Consider the following 14,116-nt stretch of genomic DNA (forward strand, 5'->3'; position numbering starts at 1 on the left):
CCCTCTCATCTTCCTGACTTCTTCTTCTCTTATTATTATTGTTACATTCACATACATATGCCTATATAAATAAATGTATCCTGCTGTGTCCTTTTAGTGCTGTTTGGGTGTATATGTGTTGAGGGCTGACTACATGCTGTTAGAACATCTATCAAGAATCTTGTCCTGGAGACAATCAGTTCTTCCTCTTTCAGCAGCCATTAATTGTTTATAGCTCTTCTTCTAATCTCAGTCAACCACTGGTCTACATTGTCACTGGGAGTTTGTTTTCTCTCAATGTTTCATGTTGTCACATGGTATTTTGTACTTTGCTTTTTTCACTTACCATGATGTTTTCTGAGCTTCGTACATGGAGCATGAATTAGTACTTTCTGAATTTTAAACTTTCTGATTTTGTTCTATTGTCTATAACATTTTGGTTGTTCCCAGGCAATCGTGTGTGTGTGTGTGTGTGTGTATGTGTGTGTGTGTGTGTGTGTGTGTGTGTGTGTGTCTATCTGTCTAGAGTTGTAGAAGCTAATTTCAGCAGTCTTCTGTTGATAGACACATGCTTCAGTTTTCCATTTTGCTATTACAAACAGTGATGCAATGGACAGCCAATGTACTGGTAGTCTGTTTCTTTTACTAATGTGTCATTTTTCTGGATTGCTAGACATGGTTTTGCTGAGTGGAAGAGTAATCACATATGTGGTTTGACAAGATATTCCCAAATTCTCTTCCATTATGTTTTGCTATTTTGTACCTTTATCAGAAAGCCATGAGAGTGATTTTACAGACTTCCCATGAGTACATATTAAGTATATAATAGGTTTAAAGTTACTTCAGTGTTTAATTTTTTTCTCCTTTATTTTGTGCCCCCCTCTTTGTTCATCCATCCATCCATTCATCCACCCACCCACCCATCCATCCATGAAATTTGTAAAGTGCTAGGGTGTCACTGGTGAGTAGCAACTAATTTTTTTTTTTTTTATAAGATGACTGCGAACAGTGTGTGGTCTCTGACCAGTCTTGCAAGATAACTGTTACTGGCTAACACTGCTGTGCTAGCTGGAGAAGATACAGAAAAACAGATGTCATTTTTGTTTACACTCTGGTCACCAAGCTCCTCCAGGAAGGCTGTATGGTCCTAAGGCTTGCTCTTGCACAGTTTGCCCAATTTCTGGAGCCCTGAAGTTTGTGATCATTAGTATTTCATTATTTATCCTCCATATCTGTTTCAGAAAGTATAAAACCTTCTTCTTCAAAGATGAGCATATCCCCAAAAGTTCTTCACAAGCTCTGTCTGTGAAGGGCCATGCAAAAAACCTTCTCTCCTGACCACTCATTTCTGAGGTACTGTGTGAAAACAATTGTAAGGTGAAAGGTGAAGGGGAATCTGGATTGTGAAGTTGATTTGGTTGCTGACAGCCAGGGGCATACTCTGGGTGTGTCTGTGGGGGATATTTACAAGCTGGAAGGTTCTCTAATTGATTGTTTAATCTATGAATGAATTCAGAATTGAGTAGCAGTAAAAGCATGGAAGGCAGGGCCTCACTAAAGAAATGGATTGCCAGGGGCACACCTTTGAAGGATGCATCTTGGTCCTAGTCCTTTCCTGTCATGTCTCTCTGCTCTGCTTCCTGGTTGTCATGAGGTGAACATCTGCACTTCATCATGCCATACCACCATGTCAGACTGCCTTAACAGTCTGCTGGCCCAGAAACATTGCACAAGCTAGCCATGCATGGTAACCTCTGAAGTCACAGGCCAAAGGGAAATTCTCCTTTGAGTCATTTGTCACAGTTATGAAAAGTCTGGCTAACAGGCTGTGGATGAGGATGCATTCCAACAAAATTCCATTTGTTAAAACATGCTGTGGAGGAGTTGACCCTCAGCAGCTTCAAAGTATTATGAACATAGAGAACAGATTTTTCTTTCTAAACTCTTTTTTTGTGTGGACTTACTTTATGATACTCTTTAAATAATATAAAAATGGGCAAAAATCCCAGTCTTACAGAAGAACTACTAGACTTTCATAAATGTGAGCAAACACAGTGGAAAACTGTTCCATAAAGTAAAAAATGAGTTCTTCACCTCTTTCATAACAAAATGCAATGTTTTTATCAAAAAAATTTACCTTTTTTTGTGATGAACTCACAAATAAAAATGCTATACCAATCAATTAGGGAATGGAATAATATACAGTGTAAAGAAAAGGAACTCATAAAATTTACAGGAAAATTGATGGTTTTAAGTTAATAAAGTAAGGTGACTCATATCAGAAGGAAAAAAATTGCATGTTTCCTCTTAGATGGGGATTCTAGCTTCTAATGTATACATGTCACTTAAACAGGTAGGTGTAAGTGTGGTATAGAGCAGCTTTAAAACAGGACACCAAGAGAGGGCAGTTTTGGTGATAATGAAAGATGGAATACAGGCGAAAGGACACATACATGAGTATTAAAGAGGATATAAAGCTATTTTTTTCTAGTTTCAGCTCTGTCACTTTTTTTTCTGGTGGATAAATGAATGAAAATGTAAATGTTAATGAAAGTGAAACCTTAAACATCAGTTTTGCATTAGTGCTACTGCTTGGCAGGCCAGGCTTTGGTACACAGAAGAGTGACTTGAAGCAGTTGCTTTCTGCATCCAGCACAGGAGTGATGCAGGGACTGATAATCTGCATTGCTTGGAGCATGTTCCCATTGCTGAGAATGACTCCTCAGACTCTCCGGTGTTGTTTGAAGCTCTGCTGTCTGTTGAAGGGCTTCCAAAGCCGTTCTGACTCTTTAGGAGACGGACTTAGTCATGATATCAGTCAGATTTTGCTGATGCTGTGGTAGTTTGAATGAGATATCCCCATAATCTCAGGAATTTTAATGCTTGGTTTCTAGTTGGTGGCCCTGTTTGGATAGGTTTAGGAGGTGTGCCCTTGTTGGAGGAAGTATGTCACTGGAGGCAAGCTTTGAGCTTTCGTAGCCACGTGCTGTTCTTATTTTTTTTTCTCTGCTTCTTGTTTGTGGTTTAAGTGAGCCCTCAGCTTTTAGCTTCCAGCTACATCCTCCATGAATGCCTGAAGCCATGCTTTCCTGAGATGATGGTGATGAAATTCTAACCCTCTGGAACTGTAAGCCTCAAACAAATAAACCCTTCCTTCTATAAGTTGCCTTGGTCATGGTATTTTATTGTAATGATAACAAAAGTAGTGGAGACAATTGCTTCCTTGGCCATGTCTGCAGGCACAAAGTTTGTTTGTTTATTTGTTTTAAACATAGAGTCTTATAGTGGAGACCAGGCTAATTTGGAACTCATGGCAATCCTCCTGCCTCAGTATTTTGAGAGCTGGAATTATAGGCATGTGCCGTTATGCCTGGTTTCCTTTGTTCTTTAGTCACTGTGCAGAAGTCAGTAGTACTTGATTCATCCACACACAAGTTGGGCCAAGGTAAGCCTGCCCTGCTGTAAGTTCATGATCACTGCCCAGGCTAAGTCAGAAATTCAATCAAAATGCAAGATCTGCCCTCTACACCTGCTCTAAAAAAGGAGTGATTAAAGTGGAAGGACAAGGATAAAGGATCTACGGATAACCTTCATGTGACAGGCTCCATCTTGCCAATATTACCAGCAGGGACATGAAGTCTAAAGGAAGTACCCCAGAGCAACTCCCAAGGAACCTCTGGGCAGCCCTGTCCCTGATGCCGGTCCTCATAGTGCTTCCTGGAGACTGCAAGCAAGGGCTGCATCTCCAGGCTGCTCAGTGCTTGGCTCCCAGTTCCTGGAAATTTACATATGCTAAACTTCCTTTGGAAGAAACAGGGTTTTAAATGAGATTATTTTTTTTTTAAAAAACTACAAGGCTCCTGCAGGACCCAAAAGCACAAGCTCACAGCTTCTAACTAGGGTAGCTAAACAAGGATGCTCCTTGGAGGGAGCTGCAAGTGTGGACTCTATTTTAGGCTTTTAGGAGGAACACGGGTGATCATGACTTCCACTGGATAGAGCAGCTATTTAGGGACATTTATTTTTGTTGAAATATTTGCTGAGTATTTTTATAAAGTACTTTAAATCTGAAAAGACTAAATAGCTCCTGTAGAAGCATTGAGAACAGGGTAGGAAGAGGGCAGCCATAATAGTGTTGCTTTTATGTGGTGGTGACACTTTGGATTCAGTCTTTAATGAAAGGAGAGAAAGGAGTGAAGCAGAGGCGGCAGCATAAATACCACACAGCTTGCTGCCTCTGTAGGCTTTCCCAGAGCCATTTTCCCTGATGGAGAGGACAATAGAGAAGAAGTTTCATGTGGCCATGCTTCTGAGAACTGTGGATTCATTCAGGTCTTGGGATTCTATTTCTTAGGGAGTCACTGTGCTGCCACCTGCTATGGTTACTTACATTCCTCCTTCTACAGGAAAGTTGACCTTAGCGTTTCAGGCACACCGAGCACACGGAAGAGCTAAGATCTAGACCCTAGAGTGAAACCGTCCCTACCTCTTTGAAAAAGACACTGATGCTTGGGCTCCAGCTCATCCAGTTGTACAATTTCTGATGGTGGGACTCAGATATGGGGGCTTAAATTAAATACTCCACATGACTCTATTGGACAGTTTTGCATTAGTGCTACTGCTTGGCAGGCCAGGCTTTGGTACACAGAAGAGTGAATTGAAGCAGTTGCTTTCTGCATCCAGCACAGGAGTGATGCAGGGACTGATAATCTGCATTGTTCTCAAGCTTCCTTGCACTGCTGCTGCTACTGCTGCTGCTGCTGCTGCTGCTGCTGCTGCTGCTGCTTCTCTAGGCATTCCACACTGAGGTCCCAGCTGTAGATCACTTCATACTTGACCAGTTGCAGGAACAGAAGGGCTTTTACCCCTGTCAGTAGCCATAGTGCATAGTTCAGTGAGCCCAGGCCTGAGCTTTTGCCATCTTTAGGAAATGTAAATTGGGCCATGCCATTCCTGAGAGCCCTTCAACCTCAGCTTTTCTATGATTTATGAATGCTGGTCAGGAGTGTATTAGACCTTGCTTATAACAGCTTGTAGGAATTGGATGTAAAATTTCGTGGAACTTTGCCAGCCTGATGTCAAAACATAGCCATTATTTAAAATTTTTATAGCAACTTAACAGTTGTGTCTACCAAAAAAAAAAAAAACATAAGTCCCCAAAATGCATTCCTTTATTGTATATATTCTTAGGGATATAGGCTTGTTATAGCTGTATGGTGGAAATACCATAGAAGGGCTTGGGAATCTCCATAGATCTGCTGGAATTCAGCGAATCAAAACCATCCATGACAGAAGAATCTATACCGTAGAATCATCAAACACATCAAGGCTAAACTTACCAGCCTACTTAATTTGTCTGTATTTCAGGAAGTAAGCAATGGAGGGAATGTTAATAATGTAGATTAAACTTAAAATGAGTGCTGGAGTAGAAGCAAGTTTTAGTTTAATAACACACACATACACACACACACATTTCTCACAAGAATGAGAAATAATCTGATACTAGATCGTGAAGTTGATGCAATGACAAACTTATTAAGAAACAAATTAGTGGTTGCATTGCTTCCTATATTTATAGTTTGATGAAGAAATAAGAAAAGGTAGTCAAGACTGGCTGCATTGTCTTCCTCTGTGGCCTGGCAACGCTGCACCCCCCCAGGGGGAGGTGATCAGAGAGCCTTCCCCTGAGTTCATGCCAGAGACACCCTCTGCTCCCCTTACTAGGGAACCTACTTGGAGATTGAGTCTCTGGGCTACATCTGAGCCAGAGTTTTAGGTACTCTCCATGCATGGTCCTTGGTTGGGGTATCAGTCTCTTCAGGGCTCCCAGGGCTCAGGAGACCTGATAGGCTGGGTTCAGATAGAAGGGGAGGAGGACTTCTCTTATAAGTGGACTAGAGAAGGGCATAGGGGAAGAAGGGAAGGGAGGGTGGAATTGGGAGGAGACAAGGGAAGGGACCATGGCCAGGATACAAACTGAATAAATTGTAATAATAAAAAATTAAAAAAGATAGTAAAAAATCAATAAAATCCTTTGGTGAGAATTAATTAATTACATGGAGGTTACAAAAAAGGACTTGCATATTTTATTATTATCTATACACAGCATACCAGTTGACCTTGATTTTAGTAATGCTTGAGCTGTTATGTATGGGAACAATGCGTATATGCAGATACACATAGCTGTAACCTGCACATTCGTTTTGCCAACCAGAGAGCTCATGGCATTCACCAGCATGCCACTATATTTTGCAAGATGTGTTTTCAACTTCCCTCCCTAGTAAAGATGTGTTTGCAATTAGAAACAGAAGTCTGCATGTGTTCAGGGATTCCCTAATCTGCATTGTAATGTCTACAGTTGATTCTGTGGCCTTTGCAATGAACAGAATTATAGAGAGTAATAGTAGCTGACTCTGAGGACTTTAAGCTCAAAGTCTAGGAAGCCAAAAGGTCTTTTCAGAGGGAACTATTGGAGATTCTGGGCATGAGACACGTTGCTGCATCACTAGTGGAAACCAAAGGCAAGGAGACTCTGGTCTACATTTAATTAAATTTTCTCCTGGGAGGAAATTTAAGACAGTTCCCTGCCTAGCGTTATGGGAAGCTGTTTGTGGGTGTAAAGGTTTCTGATGCTACATTTTCCATTCCTCTACTCAGTGGTCTCCACAGCATTCACACATCACTCAAAACACACTCCTGCTCAGCACCTTCTAGTGTTAAGCCCTGGAGGGAGTTCTGTTCATAATGAGTGAAAGATAAGGTTTGCTTCCTAGAGTCTATTTAGAGAGATACACAAATACAAAGAAATTTCAGGTTCCATCTCTAATCTGGTCTGTCAAAAATCACAATAAAATTTGGTTCTTGTTGGCAGAATCATATTCTTTACACTCAATATTTGCAGATGCTTGGAATATACATTTATAAGCCCTCTCTGGACACCATCTTACAAAGCATTGTTTGCAAAGGCTAGTGCCAAAGGTTCTGAATGGTTCAAGAAAGCTATGCTCCATGATGCGATTCATGTTAGCTCCCTAAAAATATTATGTCTCTAGGTGACTCATCTCAATTCCTGGCTGAATGCAGAAGAAAAGGTATTGCAGGCAATCTTCGCATATATCTCCATTCTTTTAGCACAGATATAAAGAGCTAAAGGGAACATAGGAGTCGTCAGGGAATATTGCTTGTATTCATGGGTCTCTTACTCAAATAAACAAAGAGCAACCTTGTACGAAAACCAACTCAAATGAATCAAAGATCTTAATTTGAAACCTGAAACACTGAAAACATAGGGAATACACTTCAAGATATTAGAGTAGGCAAGGACTTTTAAAATGAAATATCAATCAACAGCACAAGAGTATCAACAGATATCAAACATTAACAGTATCAACAGATGGGGCTATGTGAAAATAAAATATTTCCATACAGCAAAGAACAGTTGGCAGAGTTAACAGGCAGTCCACAGAGTGGGAGTAAAATCTTTACCAAATACACTTCAGACAAGGGGCTAATATTCAAGACTACAAAGAATTACAAAAATTAAATATCCAAGGAGTGAAACTTCCAATCAACAGATGGACAAATGAACTGAATAAACACAGCAGATTGAGACAGATGCTGGGACTTGTAGCCAAGTGCAGGGAAGAACTCTGAGGGTCCTGTGGAAGTGTTAGGAAAAGACTGAAGGACCTGGAGGGGACAAGAACTTCACAAGAAGACCAACAGAGACAACTAACCCAGTCTCATGGGGGCTTTCAGAGACTGAGACATCAATTAAGGAGCATGCATGGTCTGGACCTAGGCCCCCTGCACACATGTAAGCCAGGGGTGGTTTGGTCTTCATATTGGGAACCTGGTGAGTGGAGTGGGGGCTGTTTCTAACATGGACTCTATTGACTGCTTTTAGATCACTTCCTCCTGGTAGGGCTACCTTGCCTAGCCTTGGGGAAAGAAGGTTCTGATGTGGCTTGATGTGTTGGGGAAGGTTAATATGGGGTTTCCCCTTTTCTCAGGGGAAAGGGAAAGGGGAATGGAGAAGGAGGAAATTGGGGGGCTTGAAGGAGGGGAGGGAGTGGGCACCCCCTAGATGTAAAATAAATAAACTAATATAAAATTAAAAAAAAAACAAGAAAGAAAGAAAGAAGACAGGCAGACAGACAGACAAATGGCCAAGAACTACTTTAAAAAGAGTTCAGTATCCCTAGCCATCAGGGAAATGTAAATTAAAACTACTTTGAGATACAACCTTACTCCAGTTATCATCAAGAAATTTGACAACAAATGTTAAAGATGATATTGAGAGGGAGAAGGAAAGAAGAAAAGAGAAGAGAAGAGGAGAGGAGAGGAGAGGAGGGAAGGGGAGGGGAGGGGAGGGGAGGAGAGGGAAGGAGAGGAGAGGAGGGGAGGGGAGGGGAGGAGAGGGAAGGAGAGGAGAGGAGAGGAGGGGAGGGGAGAGAAGGGGAGGAGAGGAGAGGAGGGGAGGGGAGAAAAGGGGAGGAGAGGAGGGGAGGGGAGGGGAGGGGAGGAGAGATGAGAAGAGAAGAGAGAACCCTTATTCACTTATTCACTGTTTGTGGGGAGTGCAAATTAATACAGCCATTGTGGAAATAAGTTTAGGTATTTCCAAAATATATTTTTTAATTTTTAATTATACTTTATTTACTTTGTATCCCCCTCTAGTTCCCTCCCTCCTCCTCTCCTAATCCCTCCTTTCCTCCCCCTTCTCCACACACTCCCCTCCCCAAGTCCACTGGTAGGGGAGGGTTTCTTTTTCTTCCTTCTGATCCTAGTCTGTTAGGTCTCATCAGGAATGGCTGCATTATCTTCCTCTCTGGTCTGATAAGGCTGCTCCCCACTCAGGGCGAGGTGATCAAAGAGCAGGCCAATCAATGGGGAACAGAGCTAAACAGAGAATTCTCGACAGAGGAATATCGAATGGCAGAGAAGCACTTAAAGAAATGCTCAACCTCATTAGCCATTAGGGAAATGCAAATCAAAACAACCCTGAGATTTCACCTTACACCCATGAGAATGGCCAAGATCAAAAACTCAAGTGACAACACATGCTGGAGAGGTTGTGGAGAAAGGGGAACCCTTCTCCAGGAGACCCAGCACCTTTTTCTGACCTTTGTCTCACAAATAGATGGTACACAGTCATGCATACAAATAAATAAAAAAAAACAAGTCTTATTATTATTATTATTATTATTGGGCTGGAGAGATGACATAGAAGAGCACTTGCTGCTCTTTCAGAGGTCCCAGTTTCTATACTTAGCATCCACATGATTCGACACCCTGTCTGTAACGCCAGTTCCAGGGGACCCAACGCCCTCTTCAGGCTTCTACAGGCATCAGGCATGCACGGGATACACATACATAACATGTAGTCCATGCATACAAAATTAACAAGAGTGTAAAATTTCTCATTTTCTTGAGAATTTTACACAGTGTGTTTTGATCACATTTGCGCCTCCCTTCAGTTCCTCTTAGGTCCACACTTTCTTCCCATCCACTCACTTTGTGTCCACCCCCCTCCCCCCTTCCCGCTCGCATCACTTTCGGGGTGATTAATGCCTTCCGAGGAAAGTTCTTCCTTATACCTGATTTGCATCTTTTCTTTAGTAGTGTCTGGTCGGTCCTGTATTATCGGCTTCAGTCGTTTTTCACAAAGTAAGAAACAGGGATCTAGTTCCCTAGTCTACATGTGGACATCTACCTTTTTTAAACATGGTTTGTTGACAGAATATGTATTTCTCCAATATATATTATCGGCATCCTTGTAAAAAATAATCAGGTGGGTATAGCTGCGGGGTTTGTTTCTGGGTTCTCTCGATCATTCCACTGCCCTACATGTCTATTTTTTTGTGTCAATCCCATAATGTTTTTGTTACTATTGTTCTATAGTAGGACTTGAAATCAGGTATGGTGACCTCTCTAGCATTGTTTTATTATTATTATTATTATTTAAATCTAATTCTGGATTGCTTTGGCTATATGAGTCTCTTTTCACATAAGTTTGAGAGTTTTTCTAGTTGTGTGAAGACTGTCATTGGAACTTTGATGGGGAGTACAATGAATCAAAAATGACTTTGATGATATACCCATTATCACAATATTAATTCTGTCAATCATGAGCATAGGAGGTCTCTCCACTTCTTTGTGTCTTTGTCAATTGTTCAGTCTTTTAGAAATCTTTGAATTTTTTAGTGGTTCTTTTACTTTTAAAAAGCTATTGTGAAAGGGATTCTCTTTTCAATTTCTTTCTCAGAAAGTTTGTTACTGGCAAACAGAAAAGATTATGGTAGTTTTAACTGTTTATTTTTGTATCTTACTACCTTACTGAAAATGTTCATTGGAACTAAGGGTTTTCTGCTGACATCTTTAGGCTATTTTAAGTACAGGGTATTGTCATTTGTAAATAGGATTAGAATTGCTATCATTGCATTTCATGAGTTCTGGGATCTTATTTTTTCATTTTTATTTGATTTTAGGAGTTTTAAGTTTTTTCCTCTTGATTTCAATAATTCATTCATCATTCAACAGAGTGCTGTTCAGCTTCCACAAGTCTGTGTATATTCTATATTCTTGTTGCTTTTTAGTTTTATTCCATTGTGATCAGGTGAAATACAAGAACTATTTACATTTTTTGAAAAGTTTTTTCTGTATTTGTTTTCTTTTTGTATTTTGTATTTTTATTAATTACAGTTTATTTACTTTGTATCCCCCTGTAGCTCCCTCCCTCTTCCCCTCCCAAACCCACCTCCCTCTCCCTTCTCCACCCATGCCCCTGTCCACTGATAGGGCAGGTCTTCCTCTCCTTCCTTCTGATCCTAGTCTATCAGATCACATCAGGAGTGGCTGCATTGTCTTCTTCTGTGTCCTGGTAAAGCTGCTCCCCGCTCAGGGGGAGGTGATCAAAGAGCAGGCCAATCAGTTCATGTCAGAGACAGTCCCTGTTCCCATTACTATGGAACCCACTTGGACACTGAACTGCCATGGGCTACATCTGTGCAGGACTTCTAGGTTATCTCCATGCATGGTTCTTGGTCAGAGTATCAGTCTCAGAAAAGACCCTTCAGAAAAGTGCCCAGATTTTTTGGTTCTGTTGCTCTCCTTGTGGAGCTCCTGTCCTCTCCAGGTCTTTAACTACTGTATTTGTTTTCTGAAACACGTTCCACTTTAGAGAAAGTTTCATGGATGGTTGAGAAGAATGGCTGCTCTGCAGCATTTGGGTGGAATATACTGCAGATGTCTGTTATATCCATTTACTTTATGGTGCCATTTAACTCTGATGCTTCTTCATTTTCTTCCCCTGTGTGACCTATTTTTTTTTTTGTGGGAGAGGTATTTAGATCACACACTATTATTGTGTTGTAGTCAATGTGTACCTCTATATACAGTAGTGTTTCTTTTACAGAATTAATTGCATTAATGTTCAGTGCACATATGTTTATAATTATAATAACTTCTTGATAGACTGTTCAGTTCTTTTAATATTTGTTTGGGGGCTATTTTGTCAGGTATTAGAATTTCTGGAACAGCATGCTGTCTAGTTCCATCAGTTTAGAGGATCTTTTCCCTTCTTTTTAATCCTAAATCTGTTTGTCTTAGCCACAGAGTTGTATTATTACAGCCAAAAATGCATTGGTCCTGTTTGTTTTCTCTGATCTAGTCTATAGTTTTTGGTCATGAATTGAGACTGTTAGTGTTCAGAGTGATTACTGAAAAGTCTGTTTTCATTCGTTTCATCTTGTTTCTATACTTTCTTGAGCCTATTGATGTTCTAGTGCAATTTAGTCTTTCCTGTGGCTTCATGGATGTGTTTATCTTTCTCCTCTGTGGGTAGAATTTTTAAGAGAATCTTCTCTAGTGCTACCTTAGTGGTCGTAAAGAAGGGTTTTTTTTCTCTAGTTACAAAGAATAGTTTTTCTGGACATAGTAATATAAGTTATCAGATTTTATTCTGATGGTTTGACTTGGTATTTCTCTAAGCTTTCAATATCCTCTCTTTGTTCTGTGTATGTAGAGACTCAATTGTAATATGATGTGGCAGAGGAAAAAATTGTTTCTGGTCTTGTCTGATTAGTGCTTTAAGTATCTTCTGTATCTGAATGGCCATCGCTTTCCTTAGATATGGGAAAACATCTGCCATAATTTTGTTGACTATGTCTCCTATGCTTTTAGCTTCAAATTCTTCTTATATGTGTTTGGTTCATACTTTTAACCTTTTCATGATGTCTCATAAATCTCTCATCTTTCTTTTGTGCTTTCTTATTATTTCATCTTTGCTATATTATACTTAACATCTTAAGTTAGGCATCTATGCTATACTAAGAATGTTCTAATTCATCTATCTTGTCTTCTAGTCCTAGTATTTTGCTTCCCATTTGATTAAACTCTATTGGAATGAGGATTTCTATTTTATTTTATTTTTGAGATACTTTCTGATATTTTTGTTTGGTTACTTTTTATTATCCCTGTCACTAAAGTTTTACTTTCATATCTTATTTTAACATTCTCATTTAGTTCAGCTGTTTGATTGTATTTTCTTTGACTTCATTGACCGGATCATTTGTGCTCTCTTATTTCATTGAACATTCTTATAGTCATTCATTTGAATTGTCTAGGATTTCATCTAATTTACTCATTGGATAACTTACTGTGGAATCAGTCATTTTCAGTGAAGTCATGTTGCTATGGGCTTTCATGCTTCTTGTGTTTCTGTATTGAGATTTATGCATCTAGGATTAAATTGTTGGCTGAGTCTTTTTTAAATCACTCATTCTTTCAGTGGAAATGACTGCAATACTCAAATAGAACTAGACTGAAGGAGGGTTGAGGTGTTAATTTGTCTGCACTGGACTAAAGATGTAACTCAGAAATTAGATCTTCACCCAACGACTTCAGTGCAGCAGGCTCAATCTTCAGTACTATACTGAGAGCAAAATACTATCTGAAAAAAAAAACCCACAAATGATAGATAGGCCCACTATGAAAAATACAGCAATAGTCAGTTACAAACAAGCGCCCCCTTCAGCTTTAATACTTGTTTTTATAGTACAGAAACTCAGATAGTACTTTGTTTCCTACTATGAAAGTTGCTGGATAGATATAAACCAATGCCCATGCTTGGAAAGCTGAGGCAAGAAACCGTTAACTTTAGGTCAGCCTGAATTATTGTAAAAGCTTATATCAAAAAGAAAAATGCAAAGATAAGAACAGTATGAGAGACAAAACTGCTCCACTGAATTGGCATTAGGTGTTACATATGGAAGCATAAAAGGAAAGAGTCAGGTGGAAGTGAAGGGTCTGTATACAGTCTTTGTGGTGGTTTTGTGGGTGATAGTGCCCACCCATCTCTTTGGTTTGTGAGTGCTTATCAGTCATCTGGGTGGTTCTTGGTGGAGTCAGCTCATGTGTGCTGAGTTTGTGTCTACGGTTCCAACCAGATTTCCACCATGCTGAATACTGTGTGGTTACAGTTTAGCGTTACCCTTCCCCACTCCATCTAGAGGGATCTGCAGGCAGGTTTTATAGCTGTATGACACTCATTCTTGGTTCCCAGAGTATGCTTCTCAGGAAGAGGATTTTGTGTCTAGAGTCACCAAGCTACTGATTCAACATAAGTTTTTAAGATGATTTTCTGTGTTGAGAAGAAAGCTCATATGTGTGTGTGTGTGTGTGTGTGTGTGGTGTGTATGCTGCATTATTTAAAATGGAAACTTTGCAAAACCTTAATGTAAAACAGAGAATTGGTTAAAGAAAGTTTGTGCAAATATTAAAGTATTATGTAGCCTTTAACAATGACAGAGAAGATAGCATGTAATGATACAGAACTAGTATATAAAGGGATATAAAATTTATTTAAATTAATAGGTTTGTCGCTAACATTTTAAAGACAAGAGGACAATTTAAGATGAATATCTTATGTATGGTTTCATTTCTTTTATGTAAATTGTATTGTGCTATTTAATATAAATGTACATAATCTCTCTTTCTTGCAAAATTTTAATAACAAACATGATAATTACACTATCCATTTTTATTTTTGATGAGGACATGATGATTTATTTGGAACCAGCAGTAGATCAGACCAAAGAACAGATTCTTTTTTTCAGACTCAGCTATTCATAATAGT

Source organism: Meriones unguiculatus, chromosome 6, assembly GCF_030254825.1.
Source record: "Meriones unguiculatus strain TT.TT164.6M chromosome 6, Bangor_MerUng_6.1, whole genome shotgun sequence".
Lineage (NCBI taxonomy): Eukaryota > Metazoa > Chordata > Mammalia > Rodentia > Muridae > Meriones > Meriones unguiculatus.